The sequence below is a fragment of the Macaca fascicularis genome, chromosome 12 (genome assembly GCF_037993035.2).
Source record: "Macaca fascicularis isolate 582-1 chromosome 12, T2T-MFA8v1.1".
NCBI lineage: Eukaryota > Metazoa > Chordata > Mammalia > Primates > Cercopithecidae > Macaca > Macaca fascicularis.
In genome coordinates, this window is record NC_088386.1 from 105,460,744 (window position 1) to 105,485,960 (window position 25,217).

Genomic DNA, 25,217 nt, shown 5'->3' on the forward strand with positions numbered 1-25,217 from the left:
ACTAGTTCCCTACTGTAAGAAGTATCTAGAAAAAGAAAGCTTCTTTTAGAGAGTGGAGTTATATGAGTTTATAACAGTGTCAGTCAACATCCACTGAAACCCATTGACAAAGTTGATCATCAACAAAGTTAAAGATTTATAAAGAACAAAGTATAACACATGAGCCTCTCTTGCCAAGCACAACTGTCTGACACTTTCTAAAAGAAGCTCTCAGAGGTAACACTTCACCGGCAGGAAAAGTGTGAAAATGAGAAAATTTGCTCCAAGTTGTTACAATTTAACAAGCAGGGAATATAAAGAAAAAACAAAATATTACAGTATGTAAAGTAACCCTAAAACCTATTAGCATGTGTCACTACCAAAAATAAATAAATAAATAAATAAATAAATAAATAAATAAAGCTCCATGTAACTCATTAAAGGAGTGGAAAAAGACAGGTCTGTTAGGTTGCTTTAAGACATGAGCTTTAATAAGCATTTTACCCGAGAGAGACGGCTCTGTGATATGTGTGCGCTTTGTCACATGAATTGCATTTCTTTTCATGCAGCACCTTTATTGGGGATTAATAATAAAACTATTAAATTTAAAAACAAATTCTGAAATCAATTCTATTTTATAGGCCTTTACTAGAAAAGAGCTCTTTGCCAATATAATATGGTCTATTCATAAAATATTTTGAGAGTGAAAAGATACAAGTTTTCTAATTATTTGTTTATTTCTAGTTTCTAGTTACAATTTTGAAATGTTTGCATTTCAGTAATGAAGTCAGGGGTTAAAAAAATTTAATTTGACTTTTAAGGTGGCTTTATCACAATAAAATTGATTTCTTCTAAAATATCTTCACAGTTTATTTCTTTATGAAAAAAAAAGATTTTAATTCAAATTATTTAAGAGAAAAGATCATTCCTTTATGTAATGCTAAAAACCAACTCTTCAGGAAACTAGTAGCCAGAGTTTTTTTCTGGGCCTATTGTAACTGAGTTTGTCAGCTGCCATATAACAGCAGAAATAATATTTCTTATGATGCTATTGAAAAGTGCCATTCAGTCGGCAGCTATAGCAAGTAATATATTAAATGAATGAGAGAGCTATTAAATACATTATTTCAAGACTTTTAGGTGATGCTATAGCTGATCAATATTTGAAAATATTTTGGGAAATGAATGGCAAATGTCTCTTTTGGTCATGCATCAACTTCTCTATGACATAGAAACATAGCATTAAAACAAGTTTTACAGGAAATCTTATTTAAGGACATAGAATGCTATAGCTTCCTTTGGATAATTAAGGATCTTATCTTTTGGTTTAGCAGTGGCATTATGTTTTCTTATTAACACAATAGAAATCTGTATTCCTGGTTTTAGTGTTATTTCAAAGTTATATCAGGATCTAATGAAACATGGCCCATTCATGGCTGCTTGCTACTGTAATAAATTCTCAGAGACTATTGCTAAGATTACCTTCTATTAGATCAAGTTCTCTTACCCCCGCTGTGCACATCAGTTGGTCTCCACACAATCAGTGAGAGTACTTTAAGAACTTGAAGTAGACTTGCTGGGCATAGGGAACGCATATTCTGTTTATGCTAACTAGATAGAACCACCCAAAACATGAGGCAAAGAGAAAGCCACAAATGGCTTCCAGTCTCTTAACGTGTTTTTTTTTGTTGTTGTTGTTGTTTGTTTTAATCTGTTTTCTTTTAGCTGAATGACTCTCTGTTTGAAATTAACATTAGGAAATAGAATGAATGTGAAATGGCAAAAATAAAATCATAAACAAAAGAAAACAAAACTCACTAAACTCTCTAGGATCTGTAGTCCTTCATTAAGAAAGTGCCTCCAAAATCTTCCTTAGCGCCAGAGCCCCTGCTAAAGGTGAAATCGTGCAAGTCACTAGTTGCTGGGGGAAGCCCACAGTGCAGGTTGCTGACTTTGCAGTTTTGGGAAGGCCCTACATGGATCAAGGAGCTCAGTGGGGGTAGTGGAGAACAGCTCTACATTGGAGTCTTGGAATTAGACCACTCAAAAGACTCAGAATGGGATTTTTTTTATTGTAGTTTTGTTATTCAAAGCCACAATTTTAAAAGATAAAACATTTTAAAGTCTGTCAACTATTCATTGGCTTAACATAGCTCTAAAAAACATTCTAACAGTGTGAGGTTGAAACCTACCTCTGAAGCAAACTTTTGTGCCTGCAAATACCAAAGGTAACTGATGTAGTCCCAGACGAGCCCAGGGTAACCCAAGCAAGGAGTCAACAGCCCTCGCATTCCTTTGGAACAACAATAATTAGAGCAGCTGGAATATTTGCAACCTCATTGGCTCACTTGCTGTGTTTTTAAGCCCAGGCTTTAATCTTATTTTTATGTTTTTGTATAAATCAGACACATGTGGCTTAATTATAGACATTAAGTGGCTACTAGGAACTTTAGATGAAAGCTTTTCAATACCGTGCAATGTCCGGGTTCTCTAGTGTCCTCCCCACTCTGCATTTTCTGTCTCATTGTGCCCCTCCTCCTGTGTTGATTTCTGCACTCCTCCTTCCTCCATTCCGACTGCCCCTCATCTCAGTGGTGCCTATTTACTTAAATCTAAGCCAATTAAATACAACATAATAATAGAACATCCTTCTGAAAAGAGCACAAAGGGTGGGGAATTGCATGGCCACTGACTGAATAACGGAAGAATGGGGAAACATCTTAAAAGAAGTCCCCAATAGATGATTGATCTATTCTTCCTTTGCCTCCTATTTATAGGGAGGCAACTTCTTCTTCGTTTTTGTTTCCAGCAATCTCTATGCCAAGTCCCCCGCCTTTCTTTGGTAAAATCTTAATGATATATCATCATGTGTATTTCCAAGATTATTGATGTGAGAATTATTGTATTATGCATTCAGGAATATGGTTATAGAATTTCCAGAACACTTGGGAGTGATAACATTGTAGATTGAGATATATTTCAAGGCTTGCTTTTATGTTGATATATCTTCTGAGCCAGTAAGTAATATTCTCACTCAATTAAGAGTTACTCACTTTTTAAAATGGGTTATTACAAGCAATCACTTTAGTAATAAAAGGTTGGCTGCCACTTTTAAGAAAATAATTTGGGTAGGAAGAAAAGATATTTCACATTAGCATCACAGAAGGGGGAGGGGAGGGTGCCAGCTTAGTCCCCACTGTGCTAATTAAGTGATCATGCATTGCCTCTTGAACAACATGCAGCAAAAGATGAAGAACTAAAATCAGCTGGAGATCACCCTTAATTGTAAATTCTTCTGCAAGACTCCAGTGAGTTGATGAACTCCCTCTGCTTCTAGAGCTTTTAGCTTTTCATGCTAAAAGTAGATTTGTCAGAATTTCATTTTTCTGGTCAGATGACTGTAGCACAGCCTGTATTTCCCTCTCTCTGTTGTGGTCCCCTTTCCTAAATACATGCCTTTCCAAATTATCCACAATCAGGAATGTCAGAGGGTGTGGAGCTCAGGCAAAAAACATCATCAGTCAGCTGAATTCCAGTTTCTATAGACCACAGCTGGAATCTGAATGCTCACGTTGACCTCAAAAATAGCCTAGTGCTCTGTCCCCTGTGTTCAGCCAAATGCCTCTTCAGTGAAATCTCTGTATGTGCCTGCAGGTTGACAGATGGCTCCCAGCAGGTGAACTCAGGGCTATTAGTGAGTGAAATGCGTTCTTTCTCTGCCACAATCCTTCTCAAAGACAACCTCATGTCTTAAGAACCTTACAAAAGGCTTTTAGATGATAAGCAAAACTCAAGAGAAGAGTTGAAGCCAAGAAACCACAGATTAACATAACCATAGGGTTTCTGCTCAAGTTAATACATAGTTTCTTCATGAGAGAATACAGTAGTGCTAAGTGGTAAAAGAAAATATCATTTAAAGACTGATATTGACAGTTTGCAATTTTCCAGAATTGTCAAAGCACTTTTCCAAGTACATAACTTTATATAATCCTTACAATGACTCTATAGAGGAAGTCTCATTAATAGTCTTCATTTTGAGAGTGGCAGGAGGCAGCCAAATGACTAGGCAGATAGGGGCAGGTCCCCAGTGAAATGCCACCTCCAAGTCAAAGACAGTAAAAAGCCTAAAAGCCAAGCAACAAGTTAAATCCTCTGACTGGATTGAGAACTTGTCTTCCTGTTTGTTGTGCTTTCCTCTGATTTGTGCTTACCCTTCACCTATTTTACATATACCTACTCTTTCCTAATTGATTTTTCTATGCTATCACGCCCTCCTTTGAGTGGTGTCTTCACTTTAACCTTTTCTGCATACTCACAAACCAATCAGCACAGATTCCCCATTCTGAGTTCATAAAAGGCCCCAGACTCAGCAACACAGGAAGAACTTGCCCACCACCCACCTTTGGGTGAGGGCACCATTCCTCCCCCATCCCATATCCCCTCTCCACTGACAGCTATTTTCATTGCTCAATAAAATTCTTCTCCCTCTCCACCCTTCAATGTCCTGCTGTGTATCCTCATTCTTTTGGGCATGGTACAAGAGCTCAGGAACCACCAAACACAGGTACAAGCTATAGCACAGGCGACCTGGTGCACACAAGCGTGTCCAAGTGAGACCCGGGTGGGGCATCACTGGCCTGGGGTCCCCAGCTTGCAAAGTGATCAAGAAGAAAAATCCTACATCAATTTTATTGCTAACAGTGATGATCCAAAAAGTTAGACTTGCCCAATATTACACAGCCAGTAAGTGTTCAAGTTCAGCTTCTACATGTAAAGTTTGAGTTCTTTTTACTTCAAAGACCAAATTTGATTAATTCCTAGTCAGAATGGTTAGGAAAATAAACTACATCATTCATTAACTCATTCATTAGACCTTTACTAACCCACTTACAAATCAGGGAGGCATTAAGCAGGGTATAAGATTTCATTGCTTATAACAGAGGAGCTCATCTACACAAAGTTAACCAGTACTGAGCACACCTTTCCATGTTTTGCAATGCATCTTTCAACTGTTCATTCATTGGTTGAATAGTTACTGAACAAGTATTTGCTACCAAACGGGGTGTAGTGTAATAAGAAAACAGTCACTGTCTTTCTAGAGTATACACGTTAGTTGGGGTGGAGTGGGGCAGACATTAAACAAATACATAGTATGCATTGTTAGTGATAGTGTGTGAAAATAGACAGTGGGATGGGTATGTATTAGTCTGCCCAGCCTGCCATAAAGAACACCACAGACTGGGGGGCTTAGGTTCAATGAAGCATGGGCAGCCATGTAGCAATATGATTGGACAAAAAGGATATTATCTCATAATAATAGACTAGGCAGGGGGACCCAGCAAGACCTGTCTGTTCAGATGCTTCATGGCCTCTTTGCAACATTCCTTCCTTCCATTAAACAAGGTAGATCAAAGCATTTACTTATGGCAAATTATTACACAGAAAGGTGGGAAGGAGGATACAGTGTCGGGAGTCATAATGATATTTGTAGGTTTTATGGCTGACTTTGGGAAAAGAGGGCTCTGGTTTCTGTGACCCACCTTAAGGAACAGGGATTCTAGTTTCTATGGCGTGTGTTGGAGAAGAATGAGGCCTAGAGACAGACAAAAGGACAGGAGAAGATCAGAAAGAAACTGCTTCCTAGGCCATCATTTTGGGTTATTGTTTTCTGAGCCCCAGCGTTAGCCAATGAGCAGAGTGAGGGGGCTATGGTTGAAAAATTACCAAGAGACATCAAGTGTAGGTTGATTCTTACCAAACCTACCTAATCAGATTCTTGCTGAAGGCAGACCAAAGACACACATCAAAGCTGGGGGATAAGAAACTCAATCAGATATCCAGCATGATCAAATGTCAAAGGTGGGGGATTCACTCTAAACTGATTTTAGATTCTTGCTCCAAGAATCCAAAGGAGTCAAAGTCAAGTCTTCTAGTTAAGAAGAGGGCTCAGAGAAGCCTAGCTAAAGTTTGGTCAAGGAGAGACTCTTTGCTTCTCTCTGGTGTCTCCTCCTCTTCTTATAAGGACTCAGTCCTGTTGGATTAGGGCCCTACCATTATGACCTCATCTAACCTAAATCACCTCCCTAAAGCCCTTATCTCTGAATATAATCACATTAGCAGTAAGGACTTCAATATGTGAATGTTGGGGGTGGGGGAGGATACAATACAGTCCATAAAGGGTATAAATTAATAACTCTTCAGAGACACTTTAGCAGCATTGTTTGAAGTCTATTGTGTACGTATATGGTTTAACATTTTTTATCCTGCATATGTTTTTATTTTAAATTCAAAATATTATGAAAAAGTAGTTTATATATTTAATAGATACTAATGGCTTTTAGAATTGAAATAAAGCAGAAAAAAGGTCAGGAACATGAATTTCTTTCAATTTCAATAAGCCTTAATTAACTATATGTGGTAGTTTACATGAATATCAAATGAATGTAAGAAACAAGAACCATACATGAGTGAACAGAAACACTCCTGGAGTGGTTGGGGAATCGAAGAGTTCATGGAGAACACTTCAATTGAATGAGGAATTGAAAAATCTAGAGGAAGGAAGAGACAAAGGGAGCAGGGAGACAGGCAGAGAGAAGGAGAAAGAAGAGGACTTTGCAGGAGAGGAGAGAAATAAAAAGATGGAATTAATAGGTCTGCAAAAGAACTAGTCTAAGAAAATGTGAGGGTTTATAATAGTAGAAAGTTCAGGATGAATACATTGTAGTCACAGTACAAAAGTCCTTGAGGCTAAACTGAAAAATTCAGATTTTGTCATTTCAAAAAAAAAGTTTTGACCATGAGAGCTACTAATAAATCACTAAGTGGTATCCCAGCAAGATGAGTCTTATGACAACATGTGAACCTGCTCAGTTTTCTTGGAGCCGCTCTCCAATTTTTTTCTCCTACCACATGAACCTGGGTACTTGTATTGATTTGTTCTACTGTTTTTTAAAGATTGGTGTTCTGTTCGAATGGCTATTATCAAAAAGACAATATGTAAGTGTAGGAGAGGATGTGGAGAAAAGGAGACACTTGCTCACTGTTGATAGGAATATAAATTAGCACAGCCATTATGGAGAACAGTATGGTGGTTCTTCAAAAAATTAAAAATCAGATATCCACTACTGGAATATATCCAAAGAAACTGAAATCAAATGTCAAAGACATATCTGCATTCCTATGTTGATTGCAATATGATTCACAATAGCCAAGATATGGAATCAACCTGTGTCCATCAACTGATGAATGGATCAAGAAAATATGGGATATATACCTAATGAAATATAATTCAGCCACAACAAAGAAATAGATTTGCAACTACTTGGATAAACCTGGAGGGCATTATATTACATGAAATAAGACAGACACATAAAGACAAATTCCTCATGGTCTTACTTATATGTGAAATCTTTAAACGTTGATCTCATAGATGTAGAGAGTAGAATGGTGGTTATCAGGAGCTGTGGCAGTGATGTTGGGGGTATGTTGGGGAGATGTTGCTCAAAGGTAACAAAGTTTCTGTTTGGTAGGGGAAGTAAATTCAAGAGATCTATTATAGAGTATAGTGACTGTAGTTAATAACAATATATTGTATTCTTGAAAAATGCTAACAGAATTGACTCTAAATGTTCTCACCACAAAAAAAAAAGACAACTATGTGAGGTAATGCATATGATATCAAGCTTGATTTAGCCATTTTACAATGTGTACATATTTCAAAGCATCATATTCTATATGATAAATATGTATAATTTTATCTGTTAATGGAATAAATAATAAATAAAAGGTTGGTGTTTTGTATGCAACTTAGAGACAAATGAACAGATGGCTTTCTGTCAAGGAATGTTACATTTCTTCAGCTATATTCTGATGCTGAGCAGAAAACAGAAGTGTAGTATATAAATAAGCAAAAATACTGACACATGTGCCCCATTGCTGCTCAACATTCCCTATATTGCAGTGCCAAATTGTATTTTATTTATAAAATAGAATATGTATTTATATGTATATATATTTAATCAGAGTCAGCATATACTAACAATTTAGCAAAATAAGTTTTAAGCTGATATCACCAAGCATCCTTGAGATGAAGATATTTATTGCTCACCAGATATCAGATATCCATTTATCCCCCATGTTTCTCCACCCCTTGCATTTAAGCAACATGTTCAGCCCAGTGGGCTGTAGGAGGAAGTGATGTGTGTCACTTCCTCATTAAGGCATTTAAGAGCCTGTGCTCAGCCCTGCAGATGTCTTCTTTTGCTGCTGCTGTAATCCTGAAGGCTGTGAGTTGAGCCACAAGAAGGATGTACCTAGATAACTCCGTCACTGCATGAGAGAGAAGTGACCTGGAGAGTCTCCCTACTCATATCAGGATTTGTGTAAACAGGTTATAACCTTTATTGTGTAAAGCCTCTGAGGCTTAAGCCTTACTTTTCTGACTAATCTAATTGTTTATCCTTCACCTACTTGTATACTATTTTTACTGCCTTGAATTATGTTGAGATGCTTCAGACAAGACTAGATCATTTCTACTAAATCAGCTTAACCCAGCCTCTTAGTCCTCTACAATAGCCTGGAGCTTCTGTGTTTAGAGATGAAAGGAGGTAATTCGTACTGTCTACCTTACCCAAGTTCTCTGCTCCACTGAAGACCATATGTTATTTGCATAGGGATTTGCTAACAGCTCTTAATTCTTTCAAGTTATATTTTGAAATAAGCTTCCTTTGCAAGAAACGTAAGTTTCTCTTAAAAGGAACTTTGACAAAAGCTCCAAGAAAGAAAGATCATTCTCTGATATTTTCAACTATCAGTGCCTTTGGGACACCATGACTTCCTTCTACTCACAAATAAGTAGATAACTAATTCTATAATAAGCACATTAGGGAATAGAAATGGTTTAGTAGCATGTTAGACTAAATGATTTTATGTTGGCATCTGTTCCACTATTTAAAAGACTGCTTGGATAATGGATATTTTCCCAACTGTTTTGGACATTCAGTCTTTAATAGCTAAAATCTTGTGATCCTGGACGAGTGCACTAAATTACATGAATTGCTCAAAATCTTGGTAGGTCAGATTGATAGTGGAGGTAGAGTACATTGTTATTGTTGTTTATTTGAGAATTGACTGAATAGGCTAATGTTAGTCATTGAGGTTAAGCTTAGCCTGTAGAAACACTATTCGGAGGCCAGGCTTGGTGGCTCACACCTGTAATCCCAGCACCTTGGGAGGCCAAGGTGGGTGGATCACCTGAGGTCAGGAGTTCAAGACCAGCCTGACCAACATGGTGAAACCCCATCTCAACTAGAAATACAAAATTTAGCCGGGCATGGTGGCGCATGCCTGTAATTTCAGCTACTCAGGGAGCTGAGGCATGAGAATCACTTGAACCCTGGAGGCGGAGGTTGTAGTGAGCTGAGCCTCAGCCTCCCAAAGTGCTAGGATTACAAGCATCAGCCACCATACCCAGCTGATGTTTTGCTTATCTGGCAAAGTCTATTAAACATGAGATTTAAAAACTAAATGATACTTACGTGAGAATGTGTTTCAAAGGAAACTAAAGAGTATATTCTGGCTCAACAATCCCGGGAAGATTTTATCTTGATGACTTTGTTGTTTAATAAAACCTGAGTTCTTACATCAGTTGAGAAAACCACACCATGGCAACATTTTCTCCAGGAGACTGAAAATCTGTATGAATTTATCATTATAGCCTCAATGCTGTAGGTAGCAAATAACTTGGACATAAATATGCCAACAGCCAAACATATATGCAGCCTAAGCACATTGCATGCATGTCTTATTTTACAGAGTAACCAGCTGATAAAAGCTGACTTAGTTTATAGCTGAACAAGTATTTTGGATTCCTCATTAAGTGATTTACTCAGGTTACTTTGTGATGCCAGTGTGCAGTGTACCTCCTATTCTCTGCCTTGTGTAGGCTACCTCTTAAATATAATTGTTAACCAGTTGACTTTGTCGTGTGTTGTAAGTCATGATTCTCAACAGTGTTCATATCTGACTCTAAAAGGTTCTGGAAGGTAGCATAATCAAACCTGGTAGAAATAATGGAATGATAAAATGGGAGGCAGAACTGTGGCTGAGTATACTACAATTTGTTCAAGAAGCTGAATATGCTGAATAATAAAAGTACTTTGTAGGTACTTCTAGTAAATTAAAAGTTGCCATCAGTGAAATATCACTCCTCAGAGAAGCCACAAGCCCTTATGCTCAAAAATATCTCTAGCCAGAGTTGAAAATGCAAAACCAATTCTCAGTGTCTGTGGAGTTGGTATGTAACTAAAAGATTTGGGCACTTTCCAGCCTTGTGATGCTGGCAAGGACACTTAAACTCTCTTAGCCTGTTTTCTCATCTTTAAAGTGGGGATGATAATAGAGGATAATAGTGAGGAATAAATGACTTAATATATATGAAGTGCTCGGATCATTGTCTGGCACACAATAAATTCTGTATAAATGTTTGCTAATATTATGTTTTGAGCTTTGCAGGCCATATAGTCTGTCAGAATCATTTAAGTATGTAATGTATTTAATGCTAAAACTCTGTTGTTAATGTTGTAAAAAAAATAATGTTAAAGTAATTTAATGCTATTTATATGGGTAAAAATGATCACTTCTAACTATCCTACATTAATTTAAAACTTTATATGCCTTGTGGAATAGGCCATAAGTTGCTCTTTAAAAATAAATCCTAGATAGCAGGTATCTCTATCCCATAAAGCCTGGAAAATTGTAATTACTTCTATTTTTTTTAAATAAACGAAACCTCATAAAAGTCAAGATTATGTGAAAATGGGGTATTTTGGGCAACCTGCTCGGGTCCGAAGCTTCGTTCTTCCACTCTTCGCAATAAATCTTGCTGCTGCTCACTCTTTGGGTCCGCGCTGCCTTAAAAAAAAAAAAAAAGAAAAGAAAAGAAAAGAAAAAGAAAATGGGGCATTATTTTATGACTAATAGGTACTGGGTAGCCTGAATTTTTTAATAATCATCTCATCCTTTGGCCAATAATTTCCTCAATTCTTTTGGGATGAAATAAGCTTTCAAGTATTTAGGGTTAGAATTTCACTTTTGTTCATATATAACTACTGAGTTAATTTTTGGAAAGACTGAAAGACAGAATTTTTATTTATTATTATTATACAAAAAGTGGGCAAAGGATATGAACAGACACTTCTCAAAGGAAGACATTCATACAGCCAACAGAAACATGAAAAAATGCTCATCATCAAAGACAGAATTTTTTTAGTGTTGTTTTTAATATTACTTAAATAATGAACACGCTCTTTGATAACAGATAAGTTAAATATTTTCTGTAAATGGCCAGAGAGTAAACATTTTGAGCTTTGCAGGCCGTGTAGCCTGTCAGAACCCTTCAAGTCTGGCATTATGGCATGAAAGCAGCCATATACAAGGTGGAAGTGCATGGGAGTGGCTATGTGCCAAAAGCACTGTATTTTTAATAAAAGGCAGCAGCAGGATGGTTCTGGCCCATGGACCATAGTTTACTGATTCATATTTTATAAAATTCGTTTTTTGTTATTTTTACTAGGATGAAAGACATACATATAGAATGTGTACTCACACACTTATCCGTATGCATGTGTGCTCACTTAAAAATCATGCAGATGAAGCACAAAAAACAGGCACTTTAAGAAATTTAAGAAAAATATATAATTTCAAGAGAAAATAAAATATTATATTCTATCCAGCATTCATTTGTTAAGTACACAAAGACTCTTTCTATCCAAATAAGCTCCAGAGCTGGCCTACCATTCCACTTTAGTTCTGAAACCAACCTAGAAGGTTTAATTTGCTTATAATCAAAATTATCCTTAAAACTTCTCTAAATAGTCTTAAGTTATTGTGTATAGAACTCTGTATTATACTGTTATATATATTCCATATGTGAGAACCACTGAGCTGGACTCAAGAAAAAAAAAGCTGTGTGCAAAGATTTGGACAGTCAAACCTTTCTTTTTAAAATAATTATCAAATTATTACAGGAAATGGAGAATTCTACCATGTTTCTTCTTTCCTGCAGACATTTTTAAATGTTTATTTAAATGTTAAGACTTTCTAACTTTAATAGGTACTAATAGGACTTGTTTGCTGCTGCACATTGTGTGTAAATGTGTACAGATTAGAGGAGCTAACATGTGTAAAAGCACTTAATACACAGCATCTGGCCCAGACCATAGTTTTTGCTTTTGAATCAAACTTGTATCTGCTCATATCCATATACGCATTGGTCCTTAGAGGTTCATACAGAAGAATTGAGCCATCTGCATCTTTCCAACTTGCATTTCCTACTGTGTCTTAAAGAAGAGTTAATAGGTACCAGAGTTTGAGTCTGGGTTCCTTACCTGTAGAGCAACATTTTCCTGGAAGACATGACGGGGTCCACTTTACCAGGAGTAAAATCACATAGGTCCTGACAAAACGCATGGAGATACATAGATTTAGACACCCAGTGTGAGAGAACTGGACTTTAAAATGGTCCTCAGCTCTGCAATCCCTTAGGTATTGTGCATCCTTTGTAGTCCTCTTTATAGATGAAGATGGTTACACCTGAATGGCTTATGAAGTAGAAAACAAGCCTCCTGCTTTCTAGTAATTCTGTTTATTTCTACGTACCACTTCAGTAAGAAATACTCTGTATTGTTATAGGTGGAGTTCCTAAGCAAAACTACTAATCCAGAATGACATTTAGGATTCTGAATGTCAAAATAAGTTTAGTACTCCACGGAGAAAATTTAATGAGTTGTTAAAAAATTGCTTTCCATCCTGTGCTGGAGAGAATCAATGCAGACTGGGCTAGAGGCCCAGTCCTTTAAAGATTACTGGATATAATTAACAATTTACTAGAATGAATGTATTCTCTTGGGAGAAAATATGATTGTCTGCTATTTATTAGCTGAAGACAATTTAAAAATTTATTCTTCCTTGGATGTAATACCTATAAAGTGCCATTGGAGTGGATCTCAAAGTGAGAAAAAGCATGCAGCAGTTAGCATTTTCACTGCTCTATTCTATCTGTGATAGTTCCCAGCCAGTGACAAATGCTCAGTGTATGACCACTATAAAGAACCATGATGATATCCATCTCATGGTCTCATAGTTGCCAAATACAAAAAGAGAAAGCCACAAGATGAATTCTGTTGCTGAGCTACTTGACGTGATTAATGTACATGGATCGGGGATTAAACTATTAATTTTCTATTTTTTTAACAGAAAGAAGCCAGAAAATATTATCAAACCTTTGAGAACACGACATAACGAACTTTGTATTTTACCACTTCCTTGAATAGGTAAGACTCTCTCTACTCTGAGTTACCCACAATTGTGAAAAATAACTCTTTGCTAACCTTTTGTTTTTTAAAATCTTTAAATAAGTAACAATTCATTTTAGTTTTGGAGAAATAACTTATAAATAGTTATTTCTAATATTTTAATAGTTATAGCTAATAAATTCAGTATTATTAAAACAGCACTTCATAGTGTTGAGCTGACTTAATAGTAAGAGAATGACAAGCTGTTTCTCTGAAATCAGGATTGAATTCAGCCTCTCTCTCCTGCCTTGGTTAACAATGCCAATGGTATTTCCTCAATACCTGTTACATGCCAAGCATGGGCCTACACGACTTAATTTGCGTAAATCAATTCATTTATTTCTTACAACAGCTCTATGAGGTAGATATGGGGATCATCCCCATTTTATAGATTAGGGTCATGAGGCAGAGAGAGAGGCAGGTGGATGCAGGGACTCACCTGAGATTGCATACATGGCTCTGGAAGCAGGCACTGGAAAGAACACCAGCCCCAGCTGTTATTAGGAGAATAGTTTCTTGTTGTGGTAGAAATGTCTAGCAATCAGACTTTCCTACATTTTGAGTAGTTTTTATCAAAATTTACGGAATAAAAATAACAGTGCATTTACTGAACAAGCTGTAAATGCATAGCAGGTAAACTTTTATGTTTGCATTCGTTCCTCACAAAATTTTTGCATGAGTAAACAAAGGAATATATACACTTTAGCTCTGTTACAAGCAGAAGCAATATTTTCCTTTATTTTACATCTTTCTTTAAACCCAAAATTCCTATGATAAAAGCATAATAAAATTATGGAAAGATTATAAATGAATGATTTCTTATTCTAGGAAATATATTCCAATTTAGTTTTGTTAAATTAGAAGTACTGAATATATAATCTTAAATTGGCCTCAGCAGTATTCACTTTCTTGCTTTTATTATTTGTTTTTAAGCAAGAAAATTTATAAGATGTTCAAAGCAAAATATAAAAAACAATTATAGTCCGGGTGTGGTGGCTCACACCTGTAATCCCAGCACTTTGGAAGGCCTAGGTGGGCAGATCACAAGGTCAGGAGTTCGAGACCAGCCTGGCCAACATAATGAAACCCCGTCTCTACTAAAAATACAAAAAATTAGCCAGGTGTGGTGGCACACACCTGTAATCCCAGCTACTAGGGAAGCTGAGGCAGGAGAATCTCTTGAACCTGGGAGGGGGAGGTTGCAGTGGCCGAGATCACACCATTGTACTCCAGTCCAGGTGACAGTGCAAGACTGTCTCAAAAAAGTACATTTATTACAGCAAATACCTAAGTATCCACTGCACAGATTAAACAAATGCTAACATTCAGCTATATTAAAATCTTATCTAAAGAAATAAACCATGACAGAAGTCATCAAAGCTCTTCTTGCTCCTTTTTAGTTTCTTCCATTCTTCCAGAGATGTCAAAACCCTAAAGATAATATAACCTTCCTGTGTGTGTTCTAACACTGCTAAGACATGTGTAAGAAACAAATGTCAAACAATTATTAACATTTTAAAGGTTTACATAAAGGGCATCACACTGTAGATATTCTTTTGCAGCTCATCTTTACCCAATATTATATGTAGAGATTCTTTCATATTGAGGGATGAAGATCTGGTTGATACCTTCTGTTATAAAGTTGACTCATTTTAATGCTTTAATCTTCTGGTGCTTAGTATTATTATTTATTATGTCTAAATAACTTTCAGCATTTTAAAGTTTTAATGTTAAAATTGTTTAAGCATGGCTTGCAAAGCTTATTTGGGAATTATTATAAGGAATTCAAAGTTTTTAATGTATAATACCATGCCAATCCTGCTTATGTTTTATTTTTTTCAACTAGAAAAACACTTTTTTATTTGGCTTGTAAGGATTTTACCAATCTAATGGGACTCATGATTTTCACTCTTTTGCCATAACACAATAATTAGAATCTCTTTTATCTCCCTATACATGAAATACTTACTATTCCCAAATATAGTATAAATTACTACCTTTAGAATTTAAAATACTTAAAAGTGAAATACCTTTGGCCCATGTTAGTTGCTCATATTCTCCTAGAAAATAATGGGAAAAACTAAAAAAGAAAGTATTTTTTTCAAATCTTTTTCTAACACTATGGCTAATTTTAGAATTTGTTTAAGGTGAAAGAAATGTTAGTATATGGTAGTGAAATTGTTAGACATAGACTTTCCCAACTTTTATTTTCTGAGGGAAATAAATTATTTTGTCAGAGTTGGGGTAGGAAGAGGAAGAGAAAACTAACCTTTTTGGGCAAATAGGAGTAAATATGAGATTTTATGTAAGTCTCTTGGGTCAGAAATGCATTACCATTTTGCACAGGAGGAAAATAAGGCCAAAATACCTCAGGTAACTTACTCAAGATCATATAATGATTGCAGAGCCTGCATTCAAACTCATCCCTGTCAGGCTCTGAAGCTGTTCTGCCTACCAGAAAATAAATTGGAAAAACCTAATCTGTTTGTCACATATATAGAAATTTTATTCATGCCACTAATATTTATTGGGATCCTTTTATGTGAGTTGAGGGTCAATGTTAGGAAAGCAAGGAAGACACAGTACCTAAAATGAGAAACAGTCTATTGAAAACCACGAAGATTAATTTAGTGATACCACTAAACGTGACCATTTAATTAGACATTTTTATTTTGCTGTGATATCCTTACACTGTTTACCAGGTGATTGCCTTTGAAATTACCTAGCCATGCCAATTCAGTTAAACTGGATAGGATAATGGGAGTGAAAATGTTTTGCAAATGACAAAATCTTTGCAATCATTTGCTAATATTACTAATTCTCATATTCCGTGAATTTAGAGTTGAATACTTCTATCCTAATACATGCAGTTCTAAATGTGTTTGAAGTTTGAGTCTTACTGACTTATATAGAATTCACATATTTTTCGGCCAAACATGTTGACACACCTGTAATCACAGAACTTTGGGAGGCCGAGGCGGGCAGATCACAAAGTCAGGAGTTTGAGACCAGTCTGACCAACATGGTGAAACCTCCATCTCTACTAAAAATACAAAAATTAGCCAGGCTTGGTGGCAGGCATCTGTAATCCCAGCTACTCAGGAGGCTGAGGCAGGAGAATCGCTGGAACCCAGGAGGCAGAGGTTGCAGTGAGCCAAGATATTTTTCACACGAAAACCTTAAATATTACAGTGCAGTGGTTAGCAACTCTGAAAGTTTGTTTCCAGCATCCACCACCTGTTAAAGGCATGATTTAATCTCTTTAAGACTTAGAGTAGATAATTACAGTTCCAAGTTCATGCCTGTCCAGGATCTTATCATGTCTTATCTCTACCTCTATCATTCATATCCACTGTCTCTCATGTTTACTACTATCATAACCCCCTGTACTCAGTCTTGTTCTTCTACAGTCTATTGTCACATGGAAGTTAGAATTATCTTTTAAAAACATCTTAATCAACTGATATGACTCTCCTATGCAGAATCCACCAATGACTGCCTGTAATAGTCAAAAATAAAGCCCACACTCCTACAATGGCCAACAAGATCCTACATATACTGGCATCTTCTATCTACGTCATCTCAACATGATCTCCTCTCATGGAGGCAGAGACTATGATGTTCAGAGCTGTATTACTAGCCCCTAGAACTACCACTTCTCCTGGTGGATGGACCCTCACTTGCTAAAGGGATGACTAGGTATACAAGGGTTACCATGGAACAATGCAGGTAGATGCTCTGCACACAGAGTACCCTTGAATGCACAACAGTGATAGTCATTGCCCTTTTAAGGATTCCTTTGGTTTGTTTCAACAGAGCGCCGTCACATCTGCAATGCTAAAGCACTTTCATGTTTTTGACTCATGATTTTATGGCACTATGAGAAACTTTATTTAGCTGATTTATAATTTTAAGCCATAATGTATAATACCAGAAGAAAGAAAAATGCACATAGACAAATCACGAACTAATTAGCTGGATGAGAAAGCCAGTTGGAGAGCAGGAAATATTTATTATTCCTTGCAGTCTTTTAACTAAATAATAATACTAAGATTTACCACATTTAACATAGGTTAGATTTTACTTTATCTTCAGAATAGATTTATATCTTTTCATCACTTATAGATGAGCAAAGTTTATCCTTTAAGACAATTTTCTGTAAAACGGGCTGGGATTTTTTGTTGTTGTTGTTTTATTTTTATAATATTCCTAGGAGAAGCGCTTGATGAGTGTTTATATCGTTGAGAACATTTGGCAAGAGAAAGACAAACAGTAGAACCACATACCCCAACATTTAAGGAAATGAGAAAGAAAACCTGGTATTTTCACTATCCTCTCTGAAAATAAATACTTTGACTTGCACTGATTACTACTTTATCAGCATTCAACTCCGCTCCGTGGCACTCTGTGTGAATAATTTTAAAGGCAGATTAAGCATTCTAAAAATAAATTCTATTGGTAAATTAGGATATCAGATGCTTCCATTATAAAAGCCTATCCTATTCTGTACTATCAGCTGGCAGTCATATCCAGATCTCAAGCTACTCTGGCTCTTATTGAGCAAGAACCTATTCCAGGGGTGAGATTTTGAAGAGGGATCTCTCATGGTTAACTAGAGACAGAAAGAGGGAGAATTGCCCACATACTCTGGCAGGAGTTAAAATAACAATAACAGCCCTCCTACTTAACAGGCTGAGTCATCAGCACATTCTACTGATTTCTCAGTAATTCTGGGCAGATTGTTTGGGCTGGAATTCTGTAGGCAGAGGTGGGCACCACCTGCTTCAAAAGGCTCTAGTTCTTATTAGGAAGGTGCTGTTATTAAGTCTTGTCTTTTCACAGTTTGATCAAATGGAGATAGGAAAAGAAAAATAAATGGTGCTAATGAGCACTTTTTCTGATGCTTAGAATTTTTTAAAATGGTGGTCCAGGCATGGTTACTATGCAATTAGTTCTTTTACTGGCTATATGTCATTTTGCTTAAGCAGAATAAGGAAGATTATTAGATGGTTCCTGAGGGACCTCATAATCCAAGGGCTCAGAAACAGATCTTATGAGAGTCCAGAATCAGGAACTAAACATGGGCCAGGAACCAAGGCCACCATTCTCCCAGTCTCTCTGGGGCTCCTCAGCCTGATTCCTCTGTAGCTCCCTTTAATTCAAGATAGCTATAGATAACCTTTACATAGAGACTAGATTTCCCTACTGCCCATTACACAACCACAGCTCTCAGGTGTGCTTTCTCATGAATGCCAGCTTCAAACAGTATATCAATTTTGAATGACCTGTGCTGCTTAGCTAATAAGCTGTGATCAATGGAATAGACCAGGTGGTACATATATAGTTGCCAGGATCCTATACCTATGGGTGGGAAGAAGGAAGAATAATCAGTGAAATGGAGTCTTGATGGTAAGACACCCTCAAACGCTATTAAAAATCTCATGGTACAGTTTATTGATACCCTAAGTATTCCCTTCCACAAAATTCCCCTTTATTGAATTTCATTGTTGTATAAACAGCCAAAGACTAGGATGTTAAGAGATTAGATGAGCAGGGAGTATAGCCAGCCTCCAAGGGAAAGACAAATGGATAAAGGACTTGTTGCCTGTGGTTTTTGTGTAATTAATACTTTACGGAGTATTTACTACATACTATTTTTTCTTTCTTCTTCACATACTTATGTATATTTTATGGTTGTCAACTTATGAAAACCTGATTACAAATACTGATCGAGAGTCTTTTCCATACTGGTTGGTGCTCTGAAACTGAGGATGTCTAAAAGCCCTTAAAAGTCTTATTCAAGCTCTCCTTGCCCCTTGGGCTAGAAAGATTAAAGGACGCTACAAGCAAAAAAAAAAAAAAAGAGAGAGAGAGAGAATAGATGGAAAGCAAAATGAGCATCATAGACAAATCTAGAGATAGAACAAGCAGTTTAAGGAAATATTTCAGGTGCAAAGTTAGCATTCAGCCTTTAACTTGCCACATTTTCCTGTAAAAATAAAACTGCTTATAAGATGCATTCATCTGTCTGTCCTGTCCCTTTGATGCAATATGAAAAATGTGAACTTAGCAAGAGATGTGTGGGTATGTGGATGTCTGTGTGTTTATATGTACACCTTAAACCAACATTTCAGTACACATAGCTCCAAAGACCATTCTTCTACAAAATTTAGCATAAATGTGATTATGAGTTTGGGACACTTGAAAACCTCAGTCCTATGGTCATTGAAACCAATTTTAATTTGAGAATAGAGTGTGATATGAGGAACTTGGCAGGCAGACCCTTCAGCTACTGTCCTGTGGACCTCGCTGTTCCTGAGGAGGTAAATGGCCATTTTCCCAGAAGTGGCATGTTTCCCTTTTGTCCCTCAGGCTTCTGCTGTTGGCAAAAAAATGTAGTTAACAAGGAAACATTTTTCTTAATGGTTATAATTTAACCACAGCATAATACCTGCCTAATTCTCACTGAAATAGGTAAACAAATATATAAACTTCTTTTTGAGTCAATCATCATTTTACAAGAGAGACAAGAGGATGTGATGAAGCAAAGATCTTTCTAGTTACTCATTAAAAAATATTTTAATTCTACCTTGTTCAAGTCTCTGTTCTATAAAGCATGAGAAATCCAAATAAGGAATTGTGTAGAAGCATGAAACCGCAACATGTGTTAAAAGAAACAGCAAGTCCATTTTAATTGGATTATGTAAGGCAGGAGACTGAGTTGAGTCAAAAGGGGTAAATTGAAATAGGATTGTGGAGATACTATAAAACCTAACCTAGGGGCATGTACTTTATTCATTAGATAGTGGAGATTCAGTAGGCAACACGGTCTCTGGGCAGAGGAATGATGTGATCAAACTTGAATTAGGAAGTTGGATTACACTGCAAAGATATGTAGAATGAATTAGACAGTAAATTCTGAAGCAAAAGAAAATTGGAGGTTTACATCACTAATATGTGTTTACACCTTCAATATGTGGTGGTGGACAAGAAATTGAATGGAAAAGAAATCTGTAGCTAAGGATTACAGTCAGGACTGGAATTATGGACTAGGTATTCATCTACCTATCCAGTATCTGAAGTATTTGGAGTGAAGGGCCATGGAGAAGACAATAACGCCCAGAAAAGAGCAAAGAACATTAGGGAACATTCACATTGGTGGGGAAAAGTGGAGAAACAGAAAAAAATTAGATGGATATTTAGAAGAAGGAATCATGTCATGTTAGAACCAACGTTGTTATTACAGGAAATGACATTTAAGTCAAGGAGAAGACAGAACGAACAACAAAAAGGTGTCATACTTCATGCTCAGTAGGTTCTCAGTGACTATTAAGAGACAGAAAAACAACAGTAACTACAAAGTCTCTATCTTCAACTCCTTCCCTCAGACCACCAAACACAAACTTTCAACCATGCTCTGGCCATGCCCATCCAGATATGCAGTCGTCAGGCATCACAAACTCACATGTCCCTCTGTGTTCTTCCTGGCACCCAAAGTTTTAATGTACCTCCATTGCTATCCATCAAGATGTCCAATTAGAAATCCAAGAATCTATTGTTTAATCCTAAATTTGCTTTAATTCCTAAATTTGGCCAGGCATCAGATTCTGAAATATCTCAGAAACCTGAGCCATCCTCTTCCTCACTCTTACTCTCTCAGTGCATCTACCAGAACCTTTCAATGGCCTTTGATTAGTTTCCCTCTTCCTGACTCCTTTATAAACTGACTCTCCTCCATGCTGTCACTGTATAATTTTCAGTGTATATTGGTCATTTATTTTTCCTACTTCAAATTTTCCTACAGTCTAAAGCTCCAAACATATTAAGTGCCATTTAGAACAGGGGTCAAAGCATCTGTTTCTGGACAATCTCCAGTCTTTCCTTTCTACTCAATTGCCTTTTCTTCATTCTAACCTCAGCAGGTGACTTGTTGCTTCCTCAATTTAATTATTTATTTTTGTATGCCACGTTTTTCTCATGTTACGATCATCTTTGTTATTTCTGTTACTCCTGTCTAAATACCTGTGTTCCCCTGGTCTGCCTTACAGAAACCTATGTCTGTTCAATTCAAATGTCATTCCTTCTATGAAGCTTTTTCTCCAATCCTAAAAAAGTGGTATTAATTGTACCTTTAGGCAATGAGGGGCATCTGTAGCCTTTTAAATGTATCTGCACTATAGAAAAATCATCTTGGCATGTCATTATTCCTATCCACTTGGTGAAGTCTCAAAGGCAAAAGTTTCACTGCTTCCAAAACCATGTTATTAGATTTTAAACAAAACAATATTTAATAAATTGTTGTTAATAGTTGTTATTAAGTTATGATTAAAGGAATGAGTAGGTGATAAACAAATGGATTAAAGAGGTGAAAAGACATGAGCTGTAGCCTTGAGATAGCAGATTTACAAAATAGATTTTATGGTGATGGTTACTGTTTATCATCCTTTCATGTAGTAGGGGAGGGGGGTTTGTTTCGGGTAGGAAAAAAGACTAGGTTTGTAGTCAGAAAGCAAGAAAAGGAGGAAGACGTTGTACACATGTACCCTAGAACTTAAAGTATAACAAAAAATTAAAAAATAAAAATAAAGAAATACAAAATTAAAAAATTAAAAAAAAAAAAGAATTAATAGAAAGCCAGCCATGTAATCAGACCCTGGTAGGTTCTTTGCTTATGTCATCTCATACAATTTTCTCAGCAACACTAAAAAATAAAGATCCCGGTTTTATGGGTGAAAAAAAAAAAGGAAAAGGAGGAAGAATGAGCTGGTATTGTGAGACCATGAGGGGATATTTGACAAAGTTTTGGAGGAGGCGGGAAAAGATATGTTAAAGAGCAAATAAATTAACAAAACGAGGGCCACCCATTCCTCTAAAGAAAGGTGATAACGATGAGGGCAAATGAAGAGCGCCTAGAGAGACAAGACGTATACCCTTTGCAGGGCTTCTGTTTTTTACCATCTCAGGAAAAGGAGGGCTTTCACTTTGCCTTTGGCAAACATCAAGCTGTCCTAAGATTCCCTGAATGTGTTTGCACTTTCTGTCCCCACGTTGGCCAGAAAGCAGATGTTACAAAAGGACCAACCCAGAAGCTGGGCCATCTTTGCTCCAGCCACACCAGAGAAAGGCATGAAGAGAGAAATTCAGGAAGAGCTGCAGGAAATTCTTGCCTCAAGTCTGCTCTCTCACTTCTCCCACTCCACCTCCCACAGGGTGTTCTAGGTGCTGTCAGGATTTGCTGTGCAGGCAATAAATTGGGGACAGTGACTTAAATGTTTCATTTAATCCTGCTACATGTATTAGTTTCATCTATTTTTTGGAAAATCTCATTATACTTTTCTTCAAACCAAGTGTCTTAGCTAGGATTAGCTTATTGCTATAACAAACAGATATAGAAATGCATTCTAACTTTGTTTTTTGCTCACCCAACAGTCCAGTCTGGGTGTTCCAGTTGAAACGTTGTTTGTCCTCTTCGTAGTCAGCCAGGGTCCAGGCTTCTTCCATGTGTGGCTTTGCTTTGTCATTTTCTTCATCCAGTGAGTGGAAGGGAAAAGACCAAGGAGGAGCAAAAGGCAGTTGTGCATGAGGTGATCTTGGAAGTGTACGCAGCACTTCTTTCTGTTCACCTGCCATTGGTTTGAACTCAGTCATTTGAACACACCTAATTGCAAGGGAAGTTAAGAAATGTACTCTAGCTATATGCTCAAAGAAAAGGGAAAAAAGGTTTTGGTAAATGGTTAACAGTCTCTGTTATACCACAGGAAAATCTGTCTACAAATTAATATATTTGAATGCTCAGATCAAATAGCTCAAGCTGTGGCAAAAATAGATGTCAGTTATACCATAGAGATAAGAGTGTGGATTGTAACTTCAATATCATGTTAAAATAGTAAATGTATTAGATACACCAGTTTATTGAACTTAATTCTTACAATAATAGAAAAAGCAAGCATTTTGCTTAGGCAACATAGCGAGACCTCATTTCATCTCACAAAAAGTAAAAATAAAAATTAGCTAGGAATGGTTGCACCTACCTGTAGTCCCGGCTACTTGGGAGGCTGAGATGGGAGGATTGCTTAAGACCAGGAGTTGGAAGAAGCTTGAGAGAGCTATGATCATGCGACTACACTCCAGCCTGGGTGAAACAGCAAGAACTCTGACTCTAAAAGAAAAAGAAAATAATAAATCAGATATTCTACATAACTCTCCTTATAGAAATAATCATTGTTTCCAAAATTATAATGACTTCAAAACCATAGTGTCTATTGCCATTCTTGGTTTCTTCAGTAACTTCTTATTAAAGGAATCAATTGATTAATTAATGTAGAAAGCCTCATTGTGGAACAAAATAAATATTTGTACTTTAATGAGTTTCTAAAATTTATCATAAAAAGACAAATTGGCATGGCCAACTAAAAACTCATTTTTTTACTGAAGAAGGATATATGCCCTCTTAAGGAAAAATAAAGAGTAAAAGTATAATAGAAAAAAAAACCTGAGTTGATACTTTTGCAAAAATGTTTAAAAATTTGTGATTTTTTATGAACTTACAAATAACCATATATAGTCTTGACATGATATTTTGTATTTGCTCCATCCATACTGTTTATTTGGACATTTATAAACATTACTATTTACGTGGAGGGTAGCAGTGCACCTGGTTTATATGAAAGGAATATAGTGTGTTACAGTGTTGCATGAAAGCTGTTCTGTTGGATAAATATTCTACAAAATAAATTTATCTGCTAAATAATTCTATAATTGAGTTTCTTTTTCCTGTGACAGCAGAATGCTTGGGTGTTTGCAAAAATACTGCATTGCAGTAAGTGTGTGATCACTGGTTTTTCCCTGAAAGTTAAAACTCATTTTCTCTTTGAGAGTAGGTGCCCATTTAATAGAATTCTCATGACATCAGAGGGTATTTCAAAGGGAAGAAAACTGGCCTTTCCTACAAGCATGTAAGCAAAGACAGTGTGATATTTTCATCTATGTGAAATTAAGTAGCCAACAAGACCCCAATGTGGCTGAACTCGGAGGCTGATTCCTTCTGAGTGTCTCTGTCAAATCTTTCTTCCTAAGAGGTGTGATAATTTACTTAAACCTAGTCATTTCTTGAGATTTTTAGTCTTTTCTTTTATCACCCACCCTCTGCACTTTGCTAATGAATGTCAAGGACTCCAGTTGTACCATGTGCTCAGTAATTACTACAGAAGGCAGTTTGATTCTGAGACAGTTGTAGTCTCTGTCAGAGAAATTTAGAATTCACTAAAGCAAGTACTTCAGTGAGGGTGTGCCAAAGCTTGAGTCATTTACCACCATTGTGAACAGAGCTCTAGGAAAGATCCAGTAGTAATCAATCCTAAATAAAAAGCAAAGGGCCAACACAATCAAAAAAGACCTTTTTCTAACACAGACAGACTGCTGTGGCACTAGAAAGTTCTTCCTACTGGGAAGCAGGGTGTAAGCCTTCTTGTTTTGAGCTTGTGTGTTCCTTTTTGGCATGTGCTGACAATTGGAGTGAGTCCTGCTTTTGGAGTGTGAGAATTCAAGAGAGAACTTTATTTTAAAAGCAAGGGGAATTGAAAATTATAGTATAATATAATGTTATATATACACACACACACGTACACTTGTAAGTAACAGAATTGAAAATGTAGCAGCATAAGATAATACACTGCATATGCACACTGATACATAATATCCATACACATGTATCTATGGATTATTTAAATATATACTGTAAGATTTGACTGAAACATGAGGACAGGGAAATTCTTCATTGAAGTACTATAGGGAAGTAACATACCAATGTATATTTTTAATGTAATTTTCTCATGGCAGAGCTATGTAACTATATTACATAGTTCAAAATATTCATACATGGAAAAC

At 36.5% G+C, this 25,217-nt stretch overlaps 1 protein-coding gene across 43 annotated transcripts in view; it reads left to right on the top strand.

Moving 5' to 3' along the window:
* Positions 1-25,217, top strand: part of MAP2 (microtubule associated protein 2) — a 316,151-nt gene that overhangs the window by 187,182 nt on the left and 103,752 nt on the right. For all 43 annotated transcript variants that reach the window (XM_074009956.1, XM_074009971.1, XM_074009963.1 and 40 more), the window contains one exon: positions 13,234-13,310. The gene's annotated coding sequence lies outside the window, so the exon portion shown is untranslated. The remainder of the gene's footprint in view (positions 1-13,233; positions 13,311-25,217) is intronic.